The sequence below is a fragment of the Dendrobates tinctorius genome, unplaced genomic scaffold (assembly GCF_039654945.1).
Source record: "Dendrobates tinctorius isolate UK_male_01 unplaced genomic scaffold, ASM3965494v1 ptg000048l, whole genome shotgun sequence".
NCBI lineage: Eukaryota > Metazoa > Chordata > Amphibia > Anura > Dendrobatidae > Dendrobates > Dendrobates tinctorius.
Window position 1 is genome coordinate 7,262,125 of NW_027361716.1, and position 22,876 is coordinate 7,285,000.

The 22,876-nt window shown below is 37.7% G+C and overlaps 8 non-coding genes across 8 annotated transcripts; 6 read left to right on the forward strand and 2 right to left on the reverse strand.

Annotated features, from left to right (window-relative positions):
* The first annotated feature begins 3,102 nt into the window (after positions 1-3,102).
* On the forward strand, positions 3,103-3,184 carry TRNAS-UGA (transfer RNA serine (anticodon UGA)). The gene has a single exon. It is a non-coding gene; the product is annotated as a tRNA-Ser (tRNA).
* Positions 3,185-3,838: 654 nt separating this feature from the next.
* TRNAQ-UUG (transfer RNA glutamine (anticodon UUG)) lies at positions 3,839-3,910 on the forward strand. The gene has a single exon. It is a non-coding gene; the product is annotated as a tRNA-Gln (tRNA).
* A 1,645-nt stretch (positions 3,911-5,555) lies between these two features.
* TRNAQ-UUG (transfer RNA glutamine (anticodon UUG)) lies at positions 5,556-5,627 on the forward strand. Its single transcript has one exon. It is a non-coding gene; the product is annotated as a tRNA-Gln (tRNA).
* Positions 5,628-8,938: 3,311 nt separating this feature from the next.
* TRNAQ-UUG (transfer RNA glutamine (anticodon UUG)) lies at positions 8,939-9,010 on the forward strand. The gene has a single exon. It is a non-coding gene; the product is annotated as a tRNA-Gln (tRNA).
* A 3,169-nt stretch (positions 9,011-12,179) lies between these two features.
* TRNAQ-UUG (transfer RNA glutamine (anticodon UUG)) lies at positions 12,180-12,251 on the forward strand. Its single transcript has one exon. It is a non-coding gene; the product is annotated as a tRNA-Gln (tRNA).
* A 3,391-nt stretch (positions 12,252-15,642) lies between these two features.
* Positions 15,643-15,714, forward strand: TRNAQ-UUG (transfer RNA glutamine (anticodon UUG)). The gene has a single exon. It is a non-coding gene; the product is annotated as a tRNA-Gln (tRNA).
* Positions 15,715-19,719: 4,005 nt separating this feature from the next.
* On the reverse strand, positions 19,720-19,801 carry TRNAS-AGA (transfer RNA serine (anticodon AGA)). The gene has a single exon. It is a non-coding gene; the product is annotated as a tRNA-Ser (tRNA).
* Positions 19,802-20,595: 794 nt separating this feature from the next.
* On the reverse strand, positions 20,596-20,671 carry TRNAQ-UUG (transfer RNA glutamine (anticodon UUG)). The gene has a single exon. It is a non-coding gene; the product is annotated as a tRNA-Gln (tRNA).
* Positions 20,672-22,876: the final 2,205 nt, after the last annotated feature.

The window sequence follows — 22,876 nt, forward strand, 5'->3', positions numbered from 1 at the left end:
TGCCATCAGGTAAGAGGTTTTTCTCTTGATCTTGTCCAGCAGCCACAGACCGCTGTCCTGGCTAATATACTGGGACATGCACTTTGATTTGCACAAACCTTAAATTATCTCTCAGATGACGCCTTTTACCATGCAATGCTAATCTTTATCGACTACTGGATGAACAGTTTTCTAACAGTATAAGTTTTGCAATTTATTTTTTTCACACTTTTTCCAAGTAACAGATACAGCAATCTTTTTACTAGCCACTTTTCATCAACATTTCAAACTGCGCTAGCTGTGATATCGTGGAAATGTTGGTAAATTTGTGGAATGAAAGGTTATAAGATATCAATTTACCATTGTGTATGATTGCAGATTTGCACTGCAGCTTTGGAGCCTGTTTTCGCCATCGTTCACTATTTCATATGCTTTATTCAGCACAACAAGCCGCAGCCATGATTGCGTCATCGTTGGTTCCATGGTGTAATGGTTAGCACTCGGGACTTTGAATCCAGTGATCTGAGTTCAAATCTCTCAGTAGAATCTGTGCACACATTTCGATTTTTCCATCTGCACTCAGATCGACGATGCCCAATGTTTATGATGAAACAAGCAATTTAAAATACACATAATAAAAGACAAAAAAAGAGTTCAAGGATTCATGGAATACCATGGTCAAAGCTGTCAATCAAGTACGATTAGCAAAAATTAAAATTGTCTATGTCATACCAAGCAATCTCATACTCTGTGACTTGAGTCAATATTCACATAACACTCTTTCCAAGTGGGTGAATCTGACAAGGATTTGAAGCCAAAATGGCTTCAGGAAGTGTTTTTGATTTTTCTCTAAGCCATCTTTTCTTGTGTTTTCCAGAATTTCCTAAAGTGCCTTATAAACATTTTTGGTGGTGTTTTTCTAAAAATTCTTTTCGGCGTCTTTTGAATGTGTTTTGTGGCTTTTTTTGTAGCACACAAAAGTCAATCAGGACCCTTTATAGGGTATTTCGAACCTTACCGTTGACTTGTATTATAGGTATGGAGCTGTTCAAAGTGAAAAACATCTGAAGATTGATATGGTAATTTCAGTTAACCACTGGACATTTTTGGAAACTTGAGATGGTTAATAGACGCTCCAAAGCCTGATCAAATGAACATCAAGTCTTTTTTACTTGGAAATGATTATGTTCTGTCTTCTCAGCATTTTCGTATTATTTTTAAGGATGTTTTTGGAGCTGACTGACTCCAAATCCACATTATGAAGAGGGAAAAGCATTAATCTGTGAATGGTTCCCATTGATGATGACTTTAAATCAGATTTTTGCATTTTACTGAGACCTTGTATTTTCTTTTCTTTTTCTGAGATGTCTTCCAGAGGGTTGATCACTGAGCTTTATCATGGTGCTATTAGAAAACGTTTGTGAAACGCATAACAGCTTGACGTCTGAGTAGTCGTGGCCGAGTGGTTAAGGCGATGGGCTAGAAATCCATTGGGGTCTCCCCGCGCAGGTGCAAATCCTGCCATCTATGTTTCAATAACTTTTTGACCTTTTATCTTTGTTGTTCAATTTGCATGTTTACTAGTCTATTCCCCATGACAGTGATCTGTGATGGAGCGAGTTTCTAGGACCAAACTGACTTTATATTTGACTGTTCTTTAGATAATCTATTCTGGAGCAACATTACATGTGCGACTTGCCGCTAATCAAAAGAAGCATCGTGGGTGCCATCAGGTAAGAGGTTTTTCTCTTGATCTTGTCCAGCAGCCTCAGACCGCTGTCCTGGCTAATGGACTGGGACATGCACTTTGATTTGCACAAACCTGAAATTATCTCTCAGATGAAGCCTTTTACCATGCAATGCTAATCTTTATCGACTACTGGATGAACAGTTTTCTAACAGTATAAGTTTTGCAATTTATTTTTTTCACACTTTTTCCAAGTAACAGATACAGCAATCTTTTTATTAGCCACTTTTCATCAACATTTCAAACTGTCCTAGCTGTGATCTCGTGGAAATGTTGGTAAATTTGTGGAATGAAAGGTTATAAGATATCAATTTACCATTGTGTATGATTGCAGATTTGCACTGCAGCTTTGGAGCCTGTTTTCGCCATCGTTCTCGATTTCATATGCTTTATTCAGCACAACAAGCCGCAGCCATGACTGTGTCATGGTTGGGTCCATGGTGTAATGGTTAGCACTCTGCACTTTGAATCCAGTGATCTGAGTTCAAAGCTCAGTGGAACCTGCGCACACATATCGATTTTTCCATCTGCTCTCAGATCGACGATTCCCAATGTTTATGATGAAACAAGCAATTTAAAATCCACATAATAAAAGACAACAAAAGAGTTCAAGGATTCATGGTCAAAGCTGTCAATATCAATCATTGTCTATGTCATACCAAGCAATCTCATACTCTGTGACTTGAGTCAATATTCACATAACACTCTTTCCAAGTGGGTGAATCTGACAAGGATTTGAAGCCAAAATGGCTTCAGGAAGTGTTTTTGATTTTTCTCTAAGCCATCTTTTCTTGTGTTTTCCAGAATTTCCTAAAGTGCCTTATAAACATTTTTGGTGGTGCTTTTCTAAAAATTCTTTTCGGCGTCTTTTGAATGTGTTTTGTGGCTTTTTTTGTAGCACACAAAAGTCAATCAGGACCCTTTATAGGGTCTTTCGAACCTTACCGTTGACTTGTATTATAGGTATGGAGCTGTTCAAAGTGAAAAACATCTGAAAATTGATATGGTAATTTCAGTTAACCGCTGGACATTTTTGGAAACTTGAGATGGTTAATAGACGCTCCAAAGCCTGATCAAATGAACATCAAGTCTTTTATTACTTGGAAATGATTATGTTCAGTCTTCTCAGCATTTTCGTATTATTTTTAATGAAGTTTTTGGAGCTGACTGACTCCAAATCCACATTATGAAGAGGGAAAAGCATTAAACTGTGAATGGTTCCCATTGATGATGACTTTAAATCAGATTTTTGCATTTTACTGAGACCTTGTATTTTCTTTTCATTTTCTGAGATGTCTTCCAGAGGGTTGATCACTGAGCGTGATCATGGTGCTATTAGAAAACATGTGTGAAGCTCATAACAGCTTGACGTCCGAGTAGTCGTGGCCGAGTGGTTAAGGCGATGGACTTGAAGTCCATTGGGGTCTCCCCGCGCAGGTTCAAATCCTGCTGACTACGTCTATGTTTCAATATCTTTTTGACCTTTTATTTTTGTTGTTCAATTTGCATGTTTACTAGTCTATTCCCCATGACAGTGATCTGTGATGGAGCGAGTTTCTAGGACCAAACTGACTTTATCTTTGACTGTTCTTTAGATAATCTATTCTGGAGCAACATTACATGTGCGACTTGCCGCTAATCAAAAGAAGCATCGTGGGTGCCATCAGGTAAGAGGTTTTTCTCTTGATCTTGTCCAGCAGCCACAGACCGCTGTCCTGGCTAATATACTGGGACATGCACTTTGATTTGCACAAACCTTAAATGATCTCTCAGATGAAGCCTTTTACCATGCAATGCTAATCTTTATCGACTACTGGATGAACAGTTTTCTAACAGTATAAGTTTTGCAATGTATTTTTTTCACACTTTTTCCAAGTAACAGATACAGCAATCCTTTTACTAGCCACTTTTCATCAACATTTCAAACTGCGCTAGCTGTGATATCGTGGAAATGTTGGTAAATTTGTGGAATGAAAGGTTATAAGATATCAATTTATCATTGTGTATGATTGCAGATTTGCACTGCAGCTTTGGAGCCTATTTTCGCCATCGTTCACGATTTCATATGCTTTATTCAGCACAACAAGCCGCAGCCATGACTGAGTCATGGTTGGTTCCATGGTGTAATTGTTAGCACTCTGGACTTTGAATCCAGTGATCTGAGTTCAAATCTCAGTGGAACCTGGGCACACATGTCAATTTTTCCATGTGCATTCAGATCGACGATGCCCAATGTTTATGATGAAACAAGCAATTTAAAATCCACATAATAAAAGACAAAAAAAGAGTTCAAGGATTCATGGAATACCATGATCAAAGCTGTCAATCAAGTAGGATTAGCAAAAATTAAAATTGTCTATATCACTCATTGTCTATGTCATACCAAGCAATCTCATACTCTGTGACTTGAGTCAATATTCACATAACACTCTTTCCAAGTGGGTGAATCTGACAAGGATTTGAAGCCAAAATGGCTTCACGAAGTGTTTTTGATTTTTCTCTAAGCCATCTTTTCTTGTGTTTTCCAGAATTTCCTAAAGTGCCTTATAAACATTTTTGGTGGTGTTTTTCTAAAAATTCTTTTCGGCGTCTTTTGAATGTGTTTTGTGGCTTTTTTTGTAGCACACAAAAGTCAATCAGGGCCCTTTATAGGGTCTTTCGAACCTTACCCTTGACATGTATTATAGGTATGGAGCTGTTCAAAGTGAAAAACATCTGAAGATTGATATGGTAATTTCAGTTAACCGCTGGACATTTTTGGAAACTTGAGATGGTTAATAGACGCTCTAAAGCCTGATCAAATGAACATCAAGTCTTTTTTACTTGGAAATGATTATATTCAGTCTTCTCAGCATTTTCGTATTATTTTTAAGGATGTTTTTGGAGCTGACTGACTCCAAATCCACATTATGAAGAGGGAAAAGCATTAAACTGTGAATGGTTCCCATTGATGATGACTTTAAATCAGATTTTTGCATTTTACTGAGACCTTGTATTTTATTTTCTTTTTCTGAGTTGTCTTCCAGAGGGTTGATCACTGAGCTTTATCATGGTGCTATTAGAAAACGTGTGTGAAACTCATAACAGCTTGACGTCTGAGTAGTCGTGGCCGAGTGGTTAAGGCGATGGGCTAGAAATCCATTGGTGTCTCCCCGCGCAGGTGCAAATCCTGCCGTCTATGTTTCAATAACTTTTTGACCTTTTATCTTTGTTGTTCAATTTGCATGTTTACTAGTCTATTCCCCATGACAGTGATCTGTGATGGAGCGAGTTTCTAGGACCAAACTGACTTTATATTTGACTGTTCTTTAGATAATCTATTCTGGAGCAAGATTACATGTGCGACTTGCCGCTAATCAAAAGAAGCATCGTGGGTGCCATCAGGTAAGAGGTTTTTCTCTTGATCTTGTCCAGCAGCCACAGACCGCTGTCCTGGCTAATGGACTGGGACATGCACTTTGATTTGCACAAACCTTAAATTATCTCTCAGATGAAGCCTTTTACCATGCAATGCTAATCTTTATCGACTACTGGATGAACAGTTTTCTAACAGTATAAGTTTTGCAATGTATTTTTTTCACACTTTTTCCAAGTAACAGATACAGCAATCTTTTTACTAGCCACTTTTCATCAACATTTCAAACTGCGCTAGCTGTGATATCGTGGAAATGTTGGTAAATTTGTGGAATGAAAGGTTATAAGATATCAATTTATCATTGTGTATGATTGCAGATTTGCACTGCAGCTTTGGAGCCTGTTTTCGCCATCGTTCACGATTTCATATGCTTTATTCAGCACAACAAGCCGCAGCCATGACTGAGTCATGGTTGGTTCCATGGTGTAATTGTTAGCACTCTGGACTTTGAATCCAGTGATCTGAGTTCAAATCTCAGTGGAACCTGGGCACACATGTCAATTTTTCCATGTGCACTCAGATCGACGATGCCCAATGTTTATGATGAAACAAGCAATTTAAAATCCACATAATAAAAGAAAAAAAAAGAGTTCAAGGATTCATGGAATACCATGATCAAAGCTGTCAATCAAGTAGGATTAGCAAAAATTAAAATTGTCTATATCACTCATTGTCTATGTCATACCAAGCAAGCTCATACTCTGTGACTTGAGTCAATATTCACATAACACTCTTTCCAAGTGGGTGAATCTGACAAGGATTTGAAGCCAAAATGGCTTCACGAAGTGTTTTTGATTTTTCTCTAAGCCATCTTTTCTTGTGTTTTCCAGAATTTCCTAAAGTGCCTTATAAACATTTTTGGTGGTGTTTTTCTAAAAATTCTTTTCGGCGTCTTTTGAATGTGTTTTGTGGCTTTTTTTGTAGCACACAAAAGTCAATCAGGACCCTTTATAGGGTCTTTCGAACCTTACCCTTGACTTGTATTATAGGTATGGAGCTGTTCAAAGTGAAAAACATCTGAAGATTGATATGGTAATTTCAGTTAACCGCTGGACATTTTTGGAAACTTGAGATGGTTAATAGACGCTCTAAAGCCTGATCAAATGAACATCAAGTCTTTTTTACTTGGAAATGATTATGTTCAGTCTTCTCAGCATTTTCGTATTATTTTTAAGGATGTTTTTGGAGCTGACTGACTCCAAATCCACATTATGAAGAGGGAAAAGCATTAAACTGTGAATGGTGCCCATTGATGATGACTTTAAATCAGATTTTTGCATTTTACTGAGACCTTGTTTTTTATTTTCTTTTTCTGAGTTGTCTTCCAGAGGGTTGATCACTGAGCTTTATCATGGTGCTATTAGAAAACGTGTGTGAAACTCATAACAGCTTGACGTCTGAGTAGTCGTGGCCGAGTGGTTAAGGCGATGGGCTAGAAATCCATTGGGGTCTCCCCGCGCAGGTGCAAATCCTGCCGTCTATGTTTCAATAACTTTTTGACCTTTTATCTTTGTTGTTCAATTTGCATGTTTACTAGTCTATTCCCCATGACAGTGATCTGTGATGGAGCGAGTTTCTAGGACCAAACTGACTTTATATTTGACTGTTCTTTAGATAATCTATTCTGGAGCAACATTACATGTGCGACTTGCCGCTAATCAAAAGAAGCATCGTGGGTGCCATCAGGTAAGAGGTTTTTCTCTTGATCTTGTCCAGCAGCCACAGACCGCTGTCCTGGCTAATGGACTGGGACATGCACTTTGATTTGCACAAACCTTAAATTATCTCTCAGATGAAGCCTTTTACCATGCAATGCTAATCTTTATCGACTACTGGATGAACAGTTTTCTAACAGTATAAGTTTTGCAATTTATTTTTTTCACACTTTTTCCAAGTAACAGATACAGCAATCTTTTTATTAGCCACTTTTCATCAACATTTCAAACTGTCCTAGCTGTGATATCGTGGAAATGTTGGTAAATTTGTGGAATGAAAGGTTATAAGATATCAATTTACCATTGTGTATGATTGCAGATTTGCACTGCAGCTTTGGAGCCTGTTTTCGCCATCGTTCACTATTTCATATGCTTTATTCAGCACAACAAGCCGCAGCCATGACTATGTCATGGTTGGGTCCATGGTGTAATGGTTAGCACGCTGGACATTGAGTCCAGTGATCTGAGTTCAAATCTCAGTGGAACCTGGGCACACATTTTGATTTTTCCATCTGCTCTCAGATCGACGATTCCCAATGTTTATGATGAAACAAGCAATTTAAAATCCACATAATAAAAGACAACAAAAGAGTTCAAGGATTCATGGTCAAAGCTGTCAATATCAATCATTGTCTATGTCATACCAAGCAATCTCATACTCTGTGACTTGAGTCAATATTCACATAACACTCTTTCCAAGTGGGTGAATCTGACAAGGATTTGAAGCCAAAATGGCTTCAGGAAGTGTTTTTGATTTTTCTCTAAACCATCTTTTCTTGTGTTTTCCAGAATTTCCTAAAGTGCCTTATAAACATTTTTGGTGGTGTTTTTCTAAAAATTCTTTTCGGCGTCTTTTGAATGTGTTTTGTGGCTTTTTTTGTAGCACACAAAAGTCAATCAGGACCCTTTATAGGGTCTTTCGAACCTTACCCTTGACTTGTATTATAGGTATGGAGCTGTTCAAAGTGAAAAACAGCTGAAGATTGATATGGTAATTTCAGTTAACCGCTGGACATTTTTGGAAACTTGAAATGGTTAATAGACGCTCCAAAGCCTGATCAAATGAACATCATGTCTTTTTTACTTGGAAATGATTATGTTCAGTCTTCTCAGCATTTTTGGATTATTTTTAAGGATGTTTTTGGAGCTGACTGACTCCAAATCGACATTATGAAAAGGGAAAAGCTTTAAACTGTGAATGCTTCCAATTGATGATGACTTTAAATCAGATTTTTGCATTTTACTGAGACCTTGTATTTTCTTTTCATTTTCTGAGATGTCTTCCAGAGGGTTGATCACTGAGCTTGAGCATGGTGCTATTAGAAAACGTGTGTAAAACTCATAACAGCTTTGTGGCCGAGTGGTTAAGGCGATGGGCTAGAAATCCATTGGGGTGTCCCCGCACAGATGCAAATCCTGCCGACTACGTCTATGTTTCAATAACTTTTTGACCTATTATCTTTGTTGTTCAATTTGCATGTTTACTAGTCTTTTCCCCATGACAGTGATCTGTGATGGAGCGAGTTTCTAGGACCAAACTGACTTTATCTTTGACTGTTCTTTAGATAATCTGTTCTGGAGCAACATTACATGTGCGACTTGCCGCTAATCAAAAGAAGCACCGTGGGTGCCATCAGGTAAGAGGTTTTTCTCTTGATCTTGTCCAGCAGCCACAGACCGCTGTCCTGGCTAATGGACTGGAACATGCACTTTGATTTGCACAAACCTTAAATTATCTCTCAGATGAAGCCTTTTACCATGCAATGCTAATCTTTATTAACTACTGGATGAACAGTTTTCTAACAGTATAAGTTTTGCAAATTATTTTTTTCACACTTTTTCCAAGTAACAGATACAGCAATCTTTTTACTAGCCACTTTTCATCAACATTTCAAACTGTCCTAGCTGTGATATCGTGGAAATGTTGGTAAATTTGTGGAATGAAAGGTTATAAGATATCAATTTACCATTGTGTATGATTGCAGATTTGCACTGCAGCTTTAGAGCCTGTTTTCGCCATCGTTCACGATTTCATATGCTTTATTCAGCAAAACAAGCCGCAGCCATGACTGCGTCAAGGTTGGTTCCATGGTGTAATGGTTAGCACTCTGGACTTTGAATCCAGTGATCTGAGTTCAAATCTCAGTGGAACCTGGGCACTCATTTTGATTTTTCCATCTGCACTCAGATCGACGAAGCCCAATGTTTATGATGAAACAAGCAATTTAAAATCCACATAATAAAAGACAAAAAAAGAGTTCAAGGATTCATGGAATACCATGATCAAAGCTGTCAATCAAGTAGGATTAGCAAAAATTAAAATTGTCTATATCACTCATTGTCTATGTCATACCAAGCAATCTCATACTCTGTGACTTGAGTCAATATTCACATAACACTCTTTCCAAGTGGGTGAATCTGACAAGGATTTGAAGACAAAATTACATGTGCGACTTGCTGCTAATCAAAAGAAGCACCGTGGGTGCCATCAGGTAAGAGGTTTTTCTCTTGATCTTGTCCAGCAGCCACAGACCGCTGTCCTGGCTAATGGACTGGGACATGCACTTTGATTTGCACAAACCTTAAATTATCTCTTAGATGAAGCCTTTTACCATGCAATGCTAATCTTTATCAACTACTGGATGAACAGTTTTCTAACAGTATAAGTTTTGCAATTTGTTTTTTTCACACTTTTTCCAAGTAACAGATACAGCAATCTTTTTACTAGCCACTTTTCATCAACATTTCAACATTCTTTGGTAATCCTTATTGATCTCCATGACGACGACCCTGATGACGACGACCCTGAAGACCACACCAAAGAAGACTAGAAATATGACCCTAAATAATAAGACCAAGAGGACAAAGAACATGAAGACAACCACCAAGATACAGAACAAAAGACAGAAGAACAAGAAGCAGAAGAAGCAAAAGCAGAAGAACAGAAAGCAGAAGAACATTAAGCATAAGACTAAAAATCAGCATAGAAGAAATCAAAATTATAAGCAGAAGAAGACTAAGCAGTAAATGGGGGTGAGTCCGTTACTCCTCGTGGTGCCCCTGCTGCAGGCCAAACTGAACGCGGACAAATCCTGTTGTAAATCTTTAGTGACAGGCAGAACGTAAGGTGTAATCTTATAACTTTTATAGATAAGTACTACAGGAATGCCTGTCATCATAAGAAAATGAAGACAAAGAAGAATAGGAAGAAGATGAAGAAATAGCATATTAAAGTTAATAATAGCTGAATAAGAAGAATATGAAGAATGGGAAAAAAAAATTAAAGGGAAGAAGATGAAGAAGAAGATGAATAAGGTGAAGAAAAAGTTGATGAAAAAAATGCTACTGCTGCGGATCATGAAGGAGAAAGTGTGGGAGAAGTACAAAAGAAGGTGAAGAGCATGGAAGTTGTGAAACATACATATCTGACAAAATATAAAAAAAGGTTAACATAGTCAATATCTTTTTAACTCCGAACGTCTTGAAAAAAAAAAATTGGAATTAATGCTATGCCATGTGATTTGAATAAACTACTATGCCTTTATTTGTCTTCTCCACCAATACATTCTACATGATTCTTATTTGTTTTCAATTATGTAGAATTAGCCAACAAGGAAATAAAGGTCTTTTTTTAATTCCGATACCGGAAGTCCCATTGACTTGAATGGGACTTCCGGTATCGGAATCGGCGATACTCGATATTTTTTTCGTATCGGGCGATACCATCCAATATGATACTTTTGGGTATCGAACGGTATCTCTCAACACTAATGATGACTTTAAATCAGATTTTTGCAAAAGTTATCAATCAAGTAGGATAAGCAAAATGTAAAATTAGCTTCAGGAAACAAAACTCATTGTCTATGTCTTACCAAGCAATCTCATACTCTGTGACTTGAGTCAATATTCACATAACACTCTTTCCAAGTGGGTGAATCTGACAAGGATTTGAAGCCAAAATGGCTTCAGGAAGTGTTTTTGATTTTTCTCTAAGCCATCTTTTCTTGTGTTTTCCAGAATTTCCTAAAGTGCCTTATAAACATTTTTGGTGGTGTTTTTCTAAAAATTCTTTTCGGCGTCATTTGAATGTGTTTTGTGGCTTTTTTTATAGCACACAAAAGTCAATCAGGACCCTTTATAGGGTCTTTCGAACCTTACCGTTGACTTGTAGTATAGGTATGGAGCTGTTCAAAGTGAAAAACAGCTGAAGATTGATATGGTAATTTCAGTTAACCGCTGGACATTTTTGGAAACTTGACATGGTTAAAGACGCTCCAAAGCCTGATCAAATGAACATCAAGTTTTTTTTACTTGGAAATGATTATGTTCAGTCTTCTCAGCATTTTCGGATTATTTTTAAGGATGTTTTTGGAGCTGACTGACTCCAAATCCACATTATGAAGAGGGAATAGCTTTAAACTGTGAATGGTTCCCATTGATGATGACTTTAAATCAGATTTTTGCATTTTACTGAGACCTTGTATTTTCTTTTCATTTACTGAGATGTCTTCCAGAGGGTTGATCACTGAGCTTGATCATGGTGCTATTAGAAAACGTGTGTGAAACTCATAACAGCTTGACGTCCGAGTAGTCGTGGCCGAGTGGTTAAGGAGATGGGCAAGAATTCCATTGGGGTCTCCCCGCGCAGGTGCAAATCCTGCCGACTACGTCTATGTTTCAATAACTTTTTGACCTTTTATCTTTGTTGTTCAATTTGCATGTTTACTAGTCTATTCCCCATGACAGTGATCTGTGATGGAGCGAGTTTCTCGGACCAAACTGATTTTATCTTTGACTGTTCTTTAGATAATCTATTCTGGAGCAACATTACATGTGCGACTTGCCGCTAATCAAAAGAAGCACCGTGGGTGCCATCAGGTAAGAGGTCTTTCTCTTGATCTTGTCCAGCAGCCACAGACCGCTGTCCTGGCTAATGGACTGGGACATGCACTTTGATTTGCACAAACCTTAAATTATCTCTCAGATGAAGCCTTTTACCATGCAATGCTAATCTTTATCGACTACTGGATGAACAGTTTTCTAACAGTATAAGTTTTGCAATTTATTTTTTTCACACTTTTTCCAAGTAACAGATACAGCAATCTTTTTACTAGCCACTTTTCATCAACATTTCAAACTGTCCTAGCTGTGATATCGTGGAAATGTTGGTAAATTTGTGGAATGAAAGGTTATAAGATATCAATTTACCATTGTGTATGATTGCAGATTTGCACTGCAGCTTTGGAGCCTGTTTTCGCCATCGTTCACGATTTCATATGCTTTATTCAGCACAACAAGCCGCAGCCATGACTGTGTCATGGTTGGTTCCATGGTGTAATGGTTAGCACTCTGGACTTTGAATCCAGTGATCTGAGTTCAAATCCCAGTGGAGCCTGGACACTCATTTTGATTTTTCCATCTGCACTCAGATTGACGATGCCCAATGTTTATGATGAAACAAGCAATTTAAAATCCACATAATAAAAGACAAAAAAAGAGTTCAAGGATTCATGGAATACCATGGTCAAAGCTGTCAATCAAGTAGGATTAGCATAAATTAAAATTGTCTATATCACTCATTGTCTATGTCACTCATTGTCTATGTCATACCAAGCAATCTCATACTCTGTGACTTGAGTCAATATTCACATAACACTCTTTCCAAGTGGGTGAATCTGACAAGGATTTGAAGCCAAAATGGCTTCAGGAAGTGTTTTTGATTTTTCTCTAAGCCATCTTTTCTTGTGTTTTCCAGAATTTCCTAAAGTGCCTTATAAACATTTTTGGTGGTGTTTTTCTAAAAATTATTTTCGGCGTCTTTTGAATGTGTTTTGTGGCTTTTTTTGTAGCACACAAAAGTCAATCAGGACCCTTTATAGGGTCTTTCGAACCTTACAGTTGACTTGTAGTATAGGTATGGAGCTGTTCAAAGTGAAAAACAGCTGAAGATTGATATGGTAATTTCAGTTAACCGCTGGACATTTTTGGAAACTTGACATGGTTAATAGACGCTCCAAAGCCTGATCAAAAGAACATCAAGTTTTTTTTACTTGGAAATGATTATGTTCAGTCTTCTCAGCATTTTCGGATTATTTTTAAGGATGTTTTTGGAGCTGACTGACTCCAAATCCACATTATGAAGAGGGAATAGCTTTAAACTGTGAATGGTTCCCATTGATGATGACTTTAAATCAGATTTTTGCATTTTACTGAGACCTTGTATTTTCTTTTCATTTACTGAGATGTCTTCCAGAGGGTTGATCACTGAGCTTGATCATGGTGCTATTAGAAAACGTGTGTGAAACTCATAACAGCTTGACGTCCGAGTAGTCGTGGCTGAGTGGTTAAGGAGATGGGCAAGAAATCCATTGGGGTCTCCCCGCGCAGGTGCAAATCCTGCCGACTACGTCTATGTTTCAATAACTTTTTGACCTTTTATCTTTGTTGTTCAATTTGCATGTTTACTAGTCTTATTCCCCATGACAGTGATCTGTGATGGAGCGAGTTTCTCGGACCAAACTGACTTTATCTTTGACTGTTCTTTAGATAATCTATTCTGGAGCAACATTACATGTGCGACTTGCCGCTAATCAAAAGAAGCACCGTGGGTGCCATCAGGTAAGAGGTTTTTCTCTTGATCTTGTCCAGCAGCCACAGACCGCTGTCCTGGCTAATGGACTGGGACATGCACTTTGATTTGCACAAACCTTAAATTATCTCTCAGATGAAGCCTTTTACCATGCAATGCTAATCTTTATCGACTACTGGATGAACAGTTTTCTAACAGTATAAGTTTTGCAATTTATTTTTTTCACACTTTTTCCAAGTAACAGATACAGCAATCTTTTTACTAGCCACTTTTCATCAACATTTCAAACTGTCCTAGCTGTGATATTGTGGAAATGTTGGTAAATTTGTGGAATGAAAGGTTATAAGATATCAATTTATCATTGTGTATGATTGCAGATTTGCACTGCAGCTTTGGAGCCTGTTTTCGCCATCGTTCACGATTTCATATGCTTTATTCAGCACAACAAGCCGCAGCCATGACTGTGTAATGGTTGGTTCCATGGTGTAATCGTTAGCACTCTGGACTTTGAATCCAGTGATCTCAGTTCAAATCTCAGTGGAACCTGGGCACACATTTCGATTTTTCCATCTGCACTCAGATCGACGATGCTCAATGTTTATGATGAAACAAGCAATTTAAAATCCACATAATAAAAGACAAAAAAAGAGTTCAAGGATTTATGGAATACCATGGTCAAAGCTGCCAATCAAGTAGGATTAGCAAAAATTAAAATAGTCTATGTCACTCATTGTCTATGTCATACCAAGCAATCTCATACTCTGTGACTTGAGTCAATATTCACATAACACTCTTTCCAAGTGGGTGAATCTGACAAGGATTTGAAGCCAAAATGGCTTCAGGAAGTGTTTTTGATTTTTCTCTAAGCCATCTTTTCTTGTGTTTTCCAGAATTTCCTAAAGTGCCTTATAAACATTTTTGGTGGTGTTTTTCTAAAAATTATTTTCGGCGTCATTTGAATGTGTTTTGTGGCTTTTTTTGTAGCACACAAAAGTCAATCAGGACCCTTTATAGGGTCTTTCGAACCTTACCGTTGACTTGTAGTATAGGTATGGAGCTGTTCAAAGTGAAAAACAGCTGAAGATTGATATGGTAATTTCAGTTAACCGCTGGACATTTTTGGAAACTTGACATGGTTAATAGACGCTCCAAAGCCTGATCAAATGAACATCAAGTTTTTTTTACTTGGAAATGATTATGTTCAGTCTTCTCAGCATTTTCGGATTATTTTTAAGGATGTTTTTGGAGCTGACTGACTCCAAATCCACATTATGAAGAGGGCATAGCTTTAAACTGTGAATGGTTCCCATTGATGTTGACTTTAAATCAGATTTTTGCATTTTACTGAGACCTTGTATTTTCTTTTCATTTACTGAGATGTCTTCCAGAGGGTTGATCACTGAGCTTGATCATGGTGCTATTAGAAAACGTGTGTGAAACTCATAACAGCTTGACGTCCGAGTAGTCGTGGCCGAGTGGTTAAGGAGATGGGCAAGAAATCCATTGGGGTCTCCCCGCGCAGGTGCAAATCCTGCCGACTACGTCTATGTTTCAATAACTTTTTGACCTTTTATCTTTGTTGTTCAATTTGCATGTTTACTAATCTATTCCCCATGACAGTGATCTGTGATGGAGCGAGTTTCTCGGACCAAACTGACTTTATCTTTGACTGTTCTTTAGATAATCTATTCTGGAGCAACATTACATGTGCGACTTGCCGCTAATCAAAAGAAGCACCGTGGGTGCCATCAGGTAAGAGGTCTTTCTCTTGATCTTGTCCAGCAACCACAGACCGCTGTCCTGGCTAATGGACTGGGACATGCACTTTGATTTGCACAAACCTTAAATTATCTCTCAGATGAAGCCTTTTACCATGCAATGCTAATCTTTATCGACTACTGGATGAACAGTTTTCTAACAGTATAAGTTTTGCAATTTATTTTTTTCACACTTTTTCCAAGTAACAGATACAGCAATCTTTTTACTAGCCACTTTTCATCAACATTTCAAACTGTCCTAGCTGTGATATCGTGGAAATGTTGGTAAATTTGTGGAATGAAAGGTTATAAGATATCAATTTACCATTGTGTATGATTGCAGATTTGCACTGCAGCTTTGGAGCCTGTTTTCGCCATCGTTCACGATTTCATATGCTTTATTCAGCACAACAAGCCGCAGCCATGACTGTGTCATGGTTGGTTCCATGGTGTAATGGTTAGCACTCTGGACTTTGAATCCAGTGATCTGAGTTCAAATCTCAGTGGAAACTGGGCTCTCATTTTGATTTTTCCATCTGCACTCAGATTGACGATACCCAATGTTTATGATGAAACAAGCAATTTAAAATCCACATAATAAAAGACAAAAAAAGAGTTCAAGGATTCATGGAATACTATGGTCAAAGCTGTCAATCAAGTAGGATTAGCATAAATTAAAATTGTCTATATCACTCATTGTCTATGTCACTCATTGTCTATGTCATACCAAGCAATCTCATACTCTGTGACTTGAGTCAATATCCACATAACACTCTTTCCAAGTGGGTGAATCTGACAAGTATTTGAAGCCAAAATGGCTCCAGGAAGTGTTTTTGATTTTTCTCTAAGCCATCTTTTCATGTGTTTTCCAGAATTTCCTAAAGTGCCTTATAAACATTTTTGGTGGTGTTTTTCTAAAAATTATTTTCGGCGTCTTTTGAATGTGTTTTGTGGCTTTTTTTGTAGCACACAAAAGTCAATCAGGACCCTTTATAGGGTCTTTTGAACCTTACCGTTGACTTGTAGTATAGGTATGGAGCTGTTCAAAGTGAAAAACAGCTGAAGATTGATATGGTAATTTCAGTTAACCGCTGGACATTTTTGGAAACTTGACATGGTTAATAGACGCTCCAAAGCCTGATCAAAAGAACATCAAGTTTTTTTTACTTGGAAATGATTATGTTCAGTCTTCTCAGCATTTTCGGATTATTTTTAAGGATGTTTTTGGAGCTGACTGACTCCAAATCCACATTATGAAGAGGGAATAGACTTTAAATCAGATTTTTGCATTTTACTGAGACCTTGTATTTTCTTTTCATTTTCTGAGATGTCTTCCAGAGGGTTGATCACTGAGCTTGATCATGGTGCTATTAGAAAACGTTGAGAAGACTGAGCATAATCATTTCCAAGTAAAAAAGACTTGGTGTTCATTTGATCAGGCTTTGGAGCGTCTATTAACCATCTCAAGTTTCCAAAAATGTCCAGCGGTTAACTGAAATTACCATATTTCACTTTGAACAGCTCCATACCTATAATACAAGTCAACGGTAAGGTTCGAAAGACCCTATAAAGGGTCCTGATTGACTTTTGTATAAGACAAAAAAAGCCACAAAACACATTCAAAAGACGCCGAAAAGAATTTTTAGAAAAACACCACCAAAAATGTTTATAAGGCGCTTTAGGAAATTCTGAAAAACACAAGAAAATATGGCTTAGAGAAAAATCAAAAACACTTCCTGAAGCCATTTTGGCTTCAAATCCTTGTCAGATTCACCCACTTGGAAAGAGTGTTATGTGAATATCGTCTCAAGTCACAGAGTATGAGATTGTTTGGTATGACATAGACAATGAGTGACATAGAAAATGAGTGATATAGACAATTTTAATTTTTGCTAATCCTACTTGATTGACTGCTTTGACCTTGGTATTCCATGAATCCTTGAACTTTTTTTTGTCTTTTATTATGTGGATTTTAAATTGCTTGTTTCATCTTAAACATTGGGCATCGTCGATCTGAGTGCAGATGGAAAAATCGAAATGTGTGCCCAGGTTCCACTGAGATTTGAACTCAGATCACTGGATTCAAAGTCAAGAGTGCTAACCATAACATCATGGAACCAACCATGCCTCAGACATGGCTGCGGCTTGTTGTGCTGAATAAAGCATATGAAATCGTGAACGATGGCGAAAACAGGCTCCAAAGCTGAAGTGCAAATCTGCATTCATACACAATGTTAAATTGATATCTTATAACCTTTCATTCCACAAATTTACCAAACATTTCCACGATATCACAGCTAGCGCAGTTTGAAATGTTGATGAAAAGTGGCTAGTGAAAAGATTGCTGTATCTGTTACTTGGAAAAAGTGTGAAAAAAATAAATTGCAAAACTTATACTGTTAGAAAACTGTTCATCCAGTAGTCGATAAAGATTAGCATTGCATGGTAAAAGGCTTCATCTGAGAGATAATTTAAGGTTTGTGCAAATCAAAGTGCATGTCCCAGTCCATTAGCCAGGACAGCGGTCTGTGGCTGCTGGACAAGATCAAGAGAAAATCCTCTTACCTGATGGCACCCACGGTGCTTCTTTTGATTAGCGGCAAGTAGCACATGTAATGTTGCTACAGAATAGATTATCTAAAGAACAGTCAAAGATAAAGTCAGTTTGGTCGAGGAAACTCGCTCCATCACAGATCACTGTCATGGGGAATAGACTAGTAAACATGCAAATTGAACAACAAAGATAAAAGGTCAAAAAAATATTGAAACATAGACATAATCGGCAGGATTTGAACCTGCGCGGAGAGACCCCAATGGATATCTAGTCCATCGCCTTAACCACTCCGCCACGACTACTCAGACGTCAAGCTGTTATGAGTTTCACACACGTTTTCTAATAGCACCATGATCAAGCTCAGTGATCAACCCTCTGGAAGACATCTCAGAAAATGAAAAGAAAATACAAGGTCTCAGTAAAATGCAAAAATCTGATTTAAAGTCATCATCAATGGGAACCATTCACAGTTTAAAGCTTTTCCATCTTCATAATGTGGATTTGGAGTCAGTCAGCTCCAAAAACATCCTTAAAAATAATCCGAAAATGCTGAGAAGACTGAAAATAATCATTTCCAAGTAAAAAAGACTTGGTGTTCATTTGATCAGGCTTTGGAGCGTATATTAACCATGTCAAGTTTCCAAAAATGTCCAGCGGTTAACTGAAATTACCATATCAATCTTCAGATGTTTTTCACTTTGAACAGCTCCATACCTATACTACAAGTCAACGGTAAGGTTCGAAAGACCCTATAAAGGGTCCTGATTGACTTTTGTGTGCTACAAAAAAAGCCACAAAACACATTCAAAAGACGCCGAAAAGAATTTTTAGAAAAACACCACCAAAAATGTTTATAAGGCACTTTAGGAAATTCTGGAAAACACAAGAAAAGATGGCTTAGAGAAAAATCAAAAACACTTCCTGAAGCCATTTTGGCTTCAAATCCTTGTCAGATTCACCCACTTGGAAAGAGTGTTATGTGAATATTGACTCAAGTCACAGAGTATGAGATTGCTTGGTATGACATAGACAATGAGTGACATAGACAATTTTAATTTTTGCTAATCCTACTTGATTGACAGCTTTGACCATGGTATTCCATGAATCCTTGAACTCTTTTTTTGTCTTTTATTATGTGGATTTTAAATTGCTTGTTTCATCATAAACATTGGGCATCGTCGATCTGAGTGCAGATGGAAAAATCGAAATGTGTGCCCAGGTTCCACTGAGATTTGAATTCAGATCACAGGATTCAAAGTCCAGAGTGCTAACCATTACACCATGGAACCAACCATTACACCATGGAACCAACCATTACACAGTCATGGCTGCGGCTTGTTGTGCTGAATAAAGCATATGAAATCGTGAACGATGGCGAAAACAGGCTCCAAAGCTGCAGTGCAAATCTGCAATCATACACAATGGTAAATTGATATCTTATAACCTTTCATTCCACAAATTTACCAACATTTCCACGATATCACATCTAGGACAGTTTGAAATGTTGATGAAAAGTGGCTAGTAAAAAGATTGCTGTATCTGTTACTTGGAAAAAGTGTGAAAAAAATAAATTGCAAAACTTATACTGTTAGAAAACTGTTCATCCAGTAATTGATAAAGATGAGCATTGCATGGTAAAAGGCTTCAACTGAGAGATAATTTAAGGTTTGTGCAAATCAAAGTGCATGTCCCAGTCCATTAGCCAGGACAGCGGTCTGTGGCTGCTGGACAAGATCAAGAGAAAAACCTCTTACCTGATGGCACCCACGGTGCTTCTTTTGATTAGCGGCAAGTCGCACATGTAATGTTGCTGCAGAATAGATTATCTAAAGAACAGTCAAAGATAAAGTCAGTTTGGTCCTAGAAACTCGCTCCATCACAGATCACTGTCATGGGGAATAGACTAGTAAACATGCAAATTGAACAACAAAGATAAAAGGTCAAAAAGTTTTTGAAACATAGACATAGTCAGCAGGATTTGAACCTGCGCGGGAAGACCCCAATAGATTTCTAGTCCATCGCCTTAACCACTCGGCCACGACTACTCCGACGTCAAGCTGTTTTGAGTTTCACACATGTTTTCTAATAGCACCATGATCAAGCTCAGTGATCAACCCTCTGGAAGACATCTCAGAAAATGAAAAGAAAATACAAGGTCTCAGTAAAATGCAAAAATCTGATTTAAAGTCATCATCAATGGGAACCATTCACAGTTTAAAGCTTTTCCCTCTTCATAATGTGGATTTGGAGTCAGTCAGCTCTGAAATTAGAACTGAAATTACCATATCAATCTTCAGCTGTTTTTCACTTTGAACAGCTCCATACCTATACTACAAGTCAACGGTAAGGTTCGAAAGACCCTATAAAGGGTCCTGAATGACTTTTGTGTGCTACAAAAAAAGCCACAAAACACATTCAAAAGACGCCGAAAAGAATTTTTAGAAAAACACCACCAAAAATGTTTATAAGGCACTTTAGGAAATTCTGGAAAACACAAGAAAAGATGTCTTAGAGAAAAATCAAAAACACTTCCTGAAGCCATTTTGGCTTCAAATCCTTGTCAGATTCACCCACTTGGAAAGAGTGTTATGTGAATATTGACTCAAGTCACAGAGTATGAGATTGCTTGGTATGACATAGACAATGAGTGACATAGAAAATGAGTGATATAGACAATTTTAATTTTAGCTAATCCTACTTGATTGACAGCTTTGAGTCAATCCTTGAATACTTGAAATTTTTTTTGTCTTTTATAATGTGGATTTTAAATTGCTTGTTTCATCTTAAACATTGGGCATCGTCGATCTGAGTGCAGATGGAAAAATCGAAATGTGTGCCCAGGTTCCACTGAGATTTGAACTCAGATCACTGGATTCAAAGTCCAGAGTGCTAACCATTACACCATGGATCCAACCATGCCTCAGACATGGCTGCGGCTTGTTGTGCTGAATAAAGCATATGAAATCGTGAACGATGGCAAAAACAGGCTCCAAAGCTGCAGTGCAAATCTGAATTCATACACAATGGTAAATTGATATCTTATAACCTTTCATTCCACAAATTTACCAACATTTCCACGATATCACAGCTAGGACAGTTTGAAATGTTGATGAAAAGTGGCTAGTAAAAAGATTGCTGTATCTGTTACTTGGAAAAAGTGTGAAAAAAATAAATTGCAAAACTTATACTGTTAGAAAACTGTTCATCCAGTAGTCGATAAAGATTAGCATTGCGTGGTAAAAGGTTTCATCTGAGAGATAATTTAAGGTTTGTGCAAATCAAAGTGCATGTCCCAGTCCATTAGCCAGGACAGCGGTCTGTGGCTGCTGGACAAGATCAAGAGAAAAACCTCTTACCTGATGGCACCCACGGTGCTTCTTTTGATTAGCGGCAAGTCGCACATGTAATGTTGCTCCAGAATAGATTATCTAAAGAACAGTCGAAGATAAAGTCAGTTTGGTCCGAGAAACTCGCTCCATCACAGATCACTGTCATGGGGAATAGACTAGTAAACATGCAAATTGAACAACAAAGATAAAAGGTCAAAAAGTTATTGAAACATAGACGTAGTCAGCAGGATTTGAACGTGCGCTGGGAGACCCCAATGGATTTCTAGTCCATCGCCTTAACCACTCGGACACGACTACTCAGACGTCAAGCTGTTATGAGTTTCACACACGTTTTCTAATAGCTCCATGATCAAGCTCAGTGATCAACCCTCTGGAAGACATCTCAGAAAAAGAAAAGAAAATACAAGGTCTCAGTAAAATGCAAAAATCTGATTTAAATTCATCATCCATGGGAACCATTCACAGTTTAAAGCTTTTCCCTCTTCATAATGTGGATTTGGAGTCAGTCAGCTCAAAAAACATCTTTAAAAATAATCCAAAAATGCTGAGAAGACTGAACATAATCATTTCCAAGTAAAAAAGACTTGATGTTCATTTGATCAGGCTTTGGAGCGTCTATTAACCATCTCAAGTTTCCAAAAATGTCCAGCGGTTAACTGAAATTACCATATCAATCTTCAGCTGTTTTTCACTTTGAACAGCTCCATACCTATAATACAAGTCAACGGTAAGGTTCGAAAGACCCTATAAAGGGTCCTGATTGACTTTTGTGTGCTACAAAAAAAGCCACAAAACACATTCAAAAGACGCCGAAAAGAATTTTTAGAAAAACACCACCAAAAATGTTTATAAGGCACTTTAGGAAATTCTGGAAAACACAAGAAAAGATGGCTTAGAGAAAAATCAAAAACACTTCCTGAAGCCATTTTGGCTTCAAATCCTTGTCAGATTCACCCACTTGGAAAGAGTGTTATGTGAATATTGACTCAAGTCACAGAGTATGAGATTGCTTGGTATGACATAGACAATGAGTGACATAGACAATTTTAATTTTTGCTAATCCTACTTGATTGACAGCTTTGACCATGGTATTCCATGAATCCTTGAACTCTTTTTTTGTCTTTTATTATGTGGATTTTAAATTGCTTGTTTCATCATAAACATTGGGCATCGTCGATCTGAGTGCAGATGGAAAAATCGAAATGTGTGCCCAGGTTCCACTGAGATTTGAATTCAGATCACAGGATTCAAAGTCCAGAGTGCTAACCATTACACCATGGAACCAACCATTACACCATGGAACCAACCATTACACAGTCATGGCTGCGGCTTGTTGTGCTGAATAAAGCATATGAAATCGTGAATGATGGCGAAAACAGGCTCCAAAGCTGCAGTGCAAATCTGCAATCATACACAATGGTAAGATGATATCTTATAACCTTTCATTCCACAAATTTACCAACATTTCCACGATATCACATCTAGGACAGTTTGAAATGTTGATGAAAAGTGGCTAGTAAAAAGATTGCTGTATCTGTTACTTGGAAAAAGTGTGAAAAAAATAAATTGCAAAACTTATACTGTTAGAAAACTGTTCATCCAGTAGTTGATAAAGATTAGCATTGCATGGTAAAAGGCTTCAACTGAGAGATAATTTAAGGTTTGTGCAAATCAAAGTGCATGTCCCAGTCCATTAGCCAGGACAGCGGTCTGTGGCTGCTGGACAAGATCAAGAGAAAAACCTCTTACCTGATGGCACCCACGGTGCTT